Raw genomic sequence first — 7,660 nt, forward strand, 5'->3', positions numbered from 1 at the left:
GCCATTGCTTTCCAGGGAAGATTGGATCAGCATTTCTTTGTCTAATGGGACAGGCTGCACAAGAAGGGAGTATTTATTTCCTTGGAAGATGATAGCTTTATTCACCAAAATTTCAGTCATACAGTACTCTTATCCACAGAGTTTGCTGAAATGTGAGGTTTTTCAACACAGGGATTTGTAGTTTATTTTCTTCCTATTAAGCCCTTTGCTGTGGTTATTGTAGCTTTAAATTGTGGAGCTGTGCCATTCATTCATAAGAGTGCTGTGAGCCTTGCAGCTGCTGAATGTGCTTAGGAAGTTGCAGCTCCTCTTTACTCTTGCAGATTGCTTTCTTGTTTACAGGAGCGTGTACCCTTGCGGAGTTGGTGAGTGCTATTCATTAATCATTTCTTGAAGATGGTTGGAGGTTTTGCTCTTCATGGACTGTATTGTAAAATCTTCTTTCATGTATCAGAAGCTGTTCCAGTCTCTCAATAATCATCTTCCCATTAGGCCCTTTCCAGTTATGTCTCTGCTTCTCTTGTATGGAGGAGCCCAGAACTGGATGCAGCAGTTAGGGGTGGGCTCACCAGTGCTGAACAAGGGCAGGATCACTGTGCTGGTGTGACTTGGCCTAATGCAGCCCTGGCTCCTGTTAGCTTTCTTTGCAGGTGTTAAAAGCTTTTAACACTGCAATACTGAGCTTTGGAAGTAGGTGCATGATCTAATTAAATATTTAGTGAACTATTTCTTAGACCGGGTGAATGATGATGATGAGCTTGAGTAAAAGTACATGCTGAGAGTTCATCAGCTGCATGAGAAGATGCCTTTTACTTAGGTGGCACAACTAAAAGGCAATGGCAGCAATTTTGATCAATAAAGTGCTTTACAAAGGGCTTTATTTAAAGCTTTTCATCAGATGGTAGGGCTTCACCTATGGTGTACTGATCTTGTTAATCCCTCACCTGTAGTGAAAGAAGATACTGTGACAACCTGAATTTCTCTCAGTCCTTCCCACCAACACTTCATCACATCATCACATAACCTTGAGTGCTGTAACCCAGGAGAACAGTTATGCCTTAAATTAAGACCTTAACTGATGACTTTTTGTCCTCCTCAGCTGCTCGAGAGCAGCTCTGCAGAGAAGAACGTGGGTGTCCTGATGGACAGCAGGTTGGCCATGAGCCAGCAGTGTGTCCTTGAGGCCAAGAAGGCCAATGGTGTCCTGGGGTGCATTAAAGAGTGGGGCCAGCAGGTTGAGGAAGTGATATTCCTCATCTACTCTGCCGTTGTGAGGCCACATTTAAAATACTGTGTGCAATTCTGGGCTCCCCAGTTCAAAAAGGACAGGGATCTCCTAGAAGGAATCCAATGGAGAGCTGCAAAGATGATGAAGGGCCTGGAGCATTTCCCATATGAGGAAACGCAGAGAGACCTGGGTCTGTTCAGCTCCTCTCATCCCCAGCCCTGGGAAATGCGTAAAATTTATTTTGATGAAGGAAGAAGTGAAAATGCAATTAAAATCCTCACTCACGGAAAGAGCTACGTGTGTCACCTGAACAATAAAGGGATTTTGTTGTCTGGAAGGTGGACATGGTGCAGGCAGAGGGTGGAAGGGGGAATGGCAGCACAAAGCTTTGGGACTGTGTGGAAAGCTACAGTATCAGCATTAAATAACCAATACCCAATGCTTGGATCTAGTTGTTAAATTACGGGTCGGAATATTCAGGTGTCAGCCAACTATGCCATTTGCTTTTGCTCACTGTGCTTTCAGCTGCAAGGCCCAGGTCCAGCCCCGTGAAAGATGGGAACACAAATCCTACCTTCTGCTAATTGCAGGAGGAAGGTGACACTGACAGCTTTTAGCACTGTACCTGAGGACAGAAATGGTTCAGAACGTGGCAGAGGTCAGTGCCACTAAGCCAGGGCTTCCTTTGATTCCCGTGGCCCGTTCCCTTTCAGGCACTAATCTGTCAGTGCTTGCTTCCTGCAGGTTCATGTGCCCGTTCCTCTGCAAGTATGAATGAAACATGTTCGGCTTGTCACTTGTTGTGCTTGGTGGGTAGTCATTGTGCCTTCAGCTCAGTGCTGTTCTAACAGTTTCCAGGGCACGCACAAGGAGCTGCTACTTAATTCTGAGTTTACTTGAATAGTTCAGCTTCAGTTTTCAGATGTGCTTTCCACCTGAAGGCTGTTTTTCAATAGTTTATAACAAAGTAATAAAGGAAGAATAATTCACTTGCTAAAGCTTGAGGTACTTCCCTCCCCACAGTGCTAGACCCCATTTGCTGTCAGACAAGGCACAGTTCTCCTTAGCCCATTTACAACCAGAGACTTTTCAAGCTGTAAAGCTGTAGTTCATTTCTTAACTTGACAGTATTCCTTTCCTAGTTTATCAAAGTAATACTGAGCCTGGCTCCATCCTCTTTGCACTCCCTCTGTGAGCATTGATGGGATCCCCGGAGCCTCCTCTCCTCCAGGCTGAACAGTCCCAGCTCTCCCCATAGTGCTCCAGTTCCTTGATCATCTTGGTAGCACTCTGTTGGACAAATTAAGTGTCATCCATAGGCACTGTAGTGCGGACTGAACCTGGAGAAGTCCTTGCTGTGGGTTATGCAGCATCAACCTTCAAGGCATCTCCATCCCTGAAAAGATATCCAAGATTGCAAGGCCTACGTCGTGTACCTGCGTCCAGGGGATACCAATGTTCACTGCAGCCAGGAATCATATCATTTAATGGGAAAACCAAGAAAAAAAATAATGCCAGAAGACTGCCACTGTCTCCACTGCAGGTCCCACTGGATGAGCCGGGAGCTCGGCTGTTGTAGCATAACTTCACTGCCATCCACGTTGGCGTAGCACTTGGCTCAGAAGGCAGCAGCATGACAGCCACGCCACACGGACACGGCAGAACGTGTCAGGAAATGTGAGACAGCCGTGGCTTATCTTTATGTTATAAAGAACCACGGGGATATTTCTTTCCCTCCTCCCAGCAGTGATTCATTAGAACTTCTTCAGCTGTACCAACAGACACGCTGTGATGGCAAAGGATTACAGGCAGCACAGGGCCCAGCTCCTGTTAAACCTCAGTAAAGGCCTGTGAACACACAAAGGACTTTTTTCTTTATATATATAAAGAAAAATAAGTGTCAGACACTAGAATTAGTTGTACCTTGGAAATTGAGTAACAATGAAAATAAGACCTTCATTTTCAGATTAATCCTACGTAAAGCATGACTGAATCTGCCGTATGACTTCTGGCAGTTTGGGAAACCTTGTGCTTCATCCTATCCAACAATAGTTTACTTCCTAATGGGAAGTGATGCTTGATTTGTTTGCCTTTGTTCGTCCTGTCAGATGTTGGCTGCCAAGATTCTGCCCAAATGTTCAAAAGATAAACTGTTTACAGGCATTCAACTGAGAGCAAGTCCGCTACAAATGGGCGCCCGTCAGGGGAAAAGCAGCGGCGATGCGGTCTTCACACCATCAGAGGGGTCATGGCATGTGTGACAAAGAAAGCCCCAGCTGCCAGCAAGGGACAGCTACAAGAACGGAGTAACACTTCACATTACGCTGCAATTTGGACTCAGCATAAGCAAGACTCCCTTCTTTCCTCCAGACAAGACGTTCTCCTCTGTCTTTCCAATACCAGGAGCATTCAGCAGTGTAATCCTGGGGAGAACAGCAAGATTCCGAGGCAAACAAGATGTTCCAAATAATACATGAGAGGTTTTAGGCTGTAAGCTCAGCTGCTCAGTCAGCCTTCCCAACACAGCACGTTGGAGGTACCGCAGAGCAAAGCAAACACCGCCATTCTTTTCAGTAGTTAACAAACAAGTCCTGCAGAGCACACACACGTTTTTCTCTGCAAAGAGTAATGCTTTTCTTTTTTTCCCTTTCCAATTGCAAGCTCGTATTTCAGAATGCATTACTGAACTTTCATTGGTGTTATTTAGTTCTCTGGAGCACAAAAAAAATGCAGGTGCTAGCCACGCTTGTTATGCACTTGATAACAATACAGTAGCTTTGCAGCAGCTCTTAGTAAACACTGGAGACAGGAGAGGAGAGTTTTCTTCCCAAATACAGCACGAATACTCCTTCATTCAGTATCAACAGTCAGAAGTTGTAAATACTGTATGGAAAACACTTCCTTATGTTTCATTTACTATTGTATATTTCATATCATTCTCTATTAATATTATTTTTATCCCCATTTTTTTTTCTTCAAACTCTTCATTGCTTTGCAACAACTGAGGTAGCACTTTCTTTTTTCAGTGTTGTTTTACTGCTGAGTGTGGCCACAATAAATGCAGCTCTGTTCTTTCAGTTCATCTTTGCAAGGTTGTCCTGCCTGCTCCATTCCACGTCTCAAATAGCACATAGCAGTCACACTGCAAGAGTAGATATATATTTTTAAGAGAGACGGACAAAGTAATGATAAAAGACTCTGTGAAGTACCACCAGTGACTAAAGCCTTTTAGGAACTTGTTTTTACTTCTTGACAGAGCTGGTCTTATTTCTCAGGCACTTTCCCATCAGCATCCAACTGGCAGGCATTCAGTCAGAAACGAGCACAAAAATAAACAAGAATGGTTTAGATGTAAAGAAAAAACATCTCGAGCGCATTCATGTTCTCATCAGACTTTCTGTACAGAGATGGGGCATAGTTTCATCAGCTGATGTTTGTGTGCATGAAGAGGCACTCAAAGTTTTGGAAGCTGAGAAACCTGTCAGGCAGAATTCACTTGGGCTGTGCTGACAGAATTTGGCGGCCTCCTTGGCCCACCACAGCCTGGAAACAAACATCTCTCTGCTCCCCCTTCTGCCCAAACATGCAGCTGACCTACCTGCGGACTGAGGTTTCCATGTGGAAGAATTTTTCACCCCAAGAATGACTAAATAAGACAGTCTCTTTCAACTAATTCACCCTCTTCACTAGGAACAGGGCAGGAGATAACGGCTTCAAGTGGTGCCAGGGGAGGTTCAGGTTGGATATAAGGAAACATTTCTTCACAGAAAGAGCAGTGAGGCAGGCTGCCTGGGGAGGTTTGGAATCATTGTCCCTGAAGGCATTCAGGAAATGTTTTACATGTGGCACTGAGGGTCGTGGTGGGGATGGGCTGGTGGTTGAACTGGATGGACTTAGAGGCCTTTTCCGGCCTATAATGATGCTATGAGTCTACAAGCACTTTGCCTCAACACAGAGAGGTGGTGGAGTCTCCTTCTCGGGAGATGTTCAAGACCCACCTGGATGCCTACCCGTGCAACCTGGGCTAGGGAGCTGCTTTGGCAGGGGGTTGGACTCGATGACCTCTAGAAGTCAACTTCCAACCCTACAATTCTGTGATTGTGTTTAGACTGGACTGGAAGGACGAGAAGTTGACATCTACTGGTATCAGCAGCTACACTTAACTTCTGTCACGGTGCAGGATTAGTGGTTCTCACCTCATAGAGCCAGCATATGCACAAGTATTCTGTGTCCTCCACTTTACAAGTGGACAGTAAAATATTAAGGAAGAATCCTGCTCTGCCCAAGCTTTCATAACAGCCAATAAACAAAACAAATACATCTTTTAAACTAATAAATACAGTTACGCAAAACATTTTTTTTTTATCAAAACTATTGAATTCTTCCCAGTACATCTAGGATGCTGTAGCTCTTTAAATGGTATGGCTCACTGGTTTACACAAAGGTCAATCCTTCCTTGGCCACACCCTACAGCAACGTAACTGAGTAACTGACGTCCATGCAGACGGCAACAAATCCGTTTGACAAAGTGGAACAAAAGATCAAAGAGTAACGCGTTTCAGTTCAAACTAAATCTTTATTCATATGGAAAATACTATTTTTCTTTTTGCAAATGATGCTAATAAATAAAAATACTCAGAAAACTTTGCTTAGAGTTAAGTGACTACTTACAGCCACGCAAAGCTTTTAATTCCCGTTAAAACCACGCCAACAATCATGCAGATTGGCTATGAGAAAGCAATATAAACTATATTTTATTTTGTGCAATCTTATTATACAATCTCAATGCTATCTTCTTCTAAACCATTTCACATTGATTGAAATGCAATTTCAAAAACAAATATTAAGGGACATATCTTACACTTATTCCACATATGGAGCTGTGTATATTTTAAGCCCGTAAATGTCAATGTAGTTAAGCATTTAAAGAAGGGAAAAGAAAAGAGGACCCCGTTCTGAGAATTCAGACAAGTTTATAAACACAAGAAAAGAAAAGCTCACACCAGTGAGTTCTCAAGACAAATACATTATCAAAACATAACAATAAATTATATTAAATTTAGTCACGTTCATCCTTAAAACGCTTCCTTTTATTTATTTATTTATTTTCTGAGGAAGTATCATTTGGAAAGCACACCACACCTTCCATCAGTTAAGTCATACCTGAAGTTTACGTATCTCAATTTCCCACTCGGATACAGTTTTGTTTTCTCCTAGATGTCAGCTCCATGAGCACAGTCTCTATCGTAAGTTTAAAAACAAATCAAAATGTTTTGCAGTGAAGCTGTGCATCGAACACATCATCAAGGTGAGAAACAGGCACTTGACAGTATAATGTGCAAGGCAAAATCTTTACTTGTCACAGTATAGTTTCTTCAGGAGGGAAATTAAAAGTTCTCAGCCCACCCTGGAGAGTAAAATACCAAGGGCTGCTAGCAGATCTCCTTCTGGTCTCTTGGGTCAGCACCAACAACCAAACTAAACACCAGCTCACGCCTTTGGCTTAGAGGGTATTCCATTACCTATAAAATGCAGCATACTTTACCAAGAACCCTAACGCTTTCCTATAATTAACCCCAGTGTAAGCACTTGCCAAAGGCAAACACGGGGTTTATTCACAGACTAAATAACTCAATATAAATGCTAACTCTTTCTCCTCTGTATTTTTTAATATATAATGCCGATTTTATAAATACATTTGCCAGTTACAAGATCCTGTTCTGTAGCACAACACTGATGTTCTTCTATACAAAATTAAGAGCAATATCTTCTAACGTTCTATTAAACTCAACCGAAAAGAAAAAAAAAGACAAAAATCCATTTTGCTACATCTCTCTCGAGGCACATCTCAACAGGAAACCCCAAAGAATACCTATGCAGGAACTGTAGGCTGGGAAACCGTTACGTGGATTGGAAGAGAGAGGAGAAACAGAGCACTAAGAAAGCAATAGCACTGCAGTAAGAGAAACAAGGTACAAGCTCAGAAGAGAACTGCATGCATCCCTTTTTGTAAGCATAAGCTTCTTGCAAAAATACGTTTGCAGGATATCTATTAAAGATAAAGGTATACATTTCCTTGTAAAAATGCTGATTTTCTCTCATGTACTAAGCTGATCCTCCCACTGCACTGGCCACACTGCGAGGCAGTCGACACAAGTTTTCAGTCCAGTAACACCAGTTTGACAAACAGGAGAGAAAAGGCTTCTGTTCATGTCTGCCACGAAACTTTTGGTTTGATTGGTTTCCCACGGATGTTAAAAGTAGTATTTATATAGGTCATATAAATGAAATGGAAACCAACTTTGGATCTGACAATGGCTGCACTGCTGATGAGACGATGCTAGAAAGAGGCACTTATCAGTATTCTATGTACATTTCAAATCTCCAGTTTAGCACTTTGCCCCCTTTTACCAAAACTGAAAGTATCAGTAG

The sequence above is a fragment of the Cyrtonyx montezumae genome, unplaced genomic scaffold (assembly GCF_038088225.1).
Source record: "Cyrtonyx montezumae isolate F1298 unplaced genomic scaffold, pur_monq_1.0 scaffold_13, whole genome shotgun sequence".
NCBI classification, from domain to species: domain Eukaryota; kingdom Metazoa; phylum Chordata; class Aves; order Galliformes; family Odontophoridae; genus Cyrtonyx; species Cyrtonyx montezumae.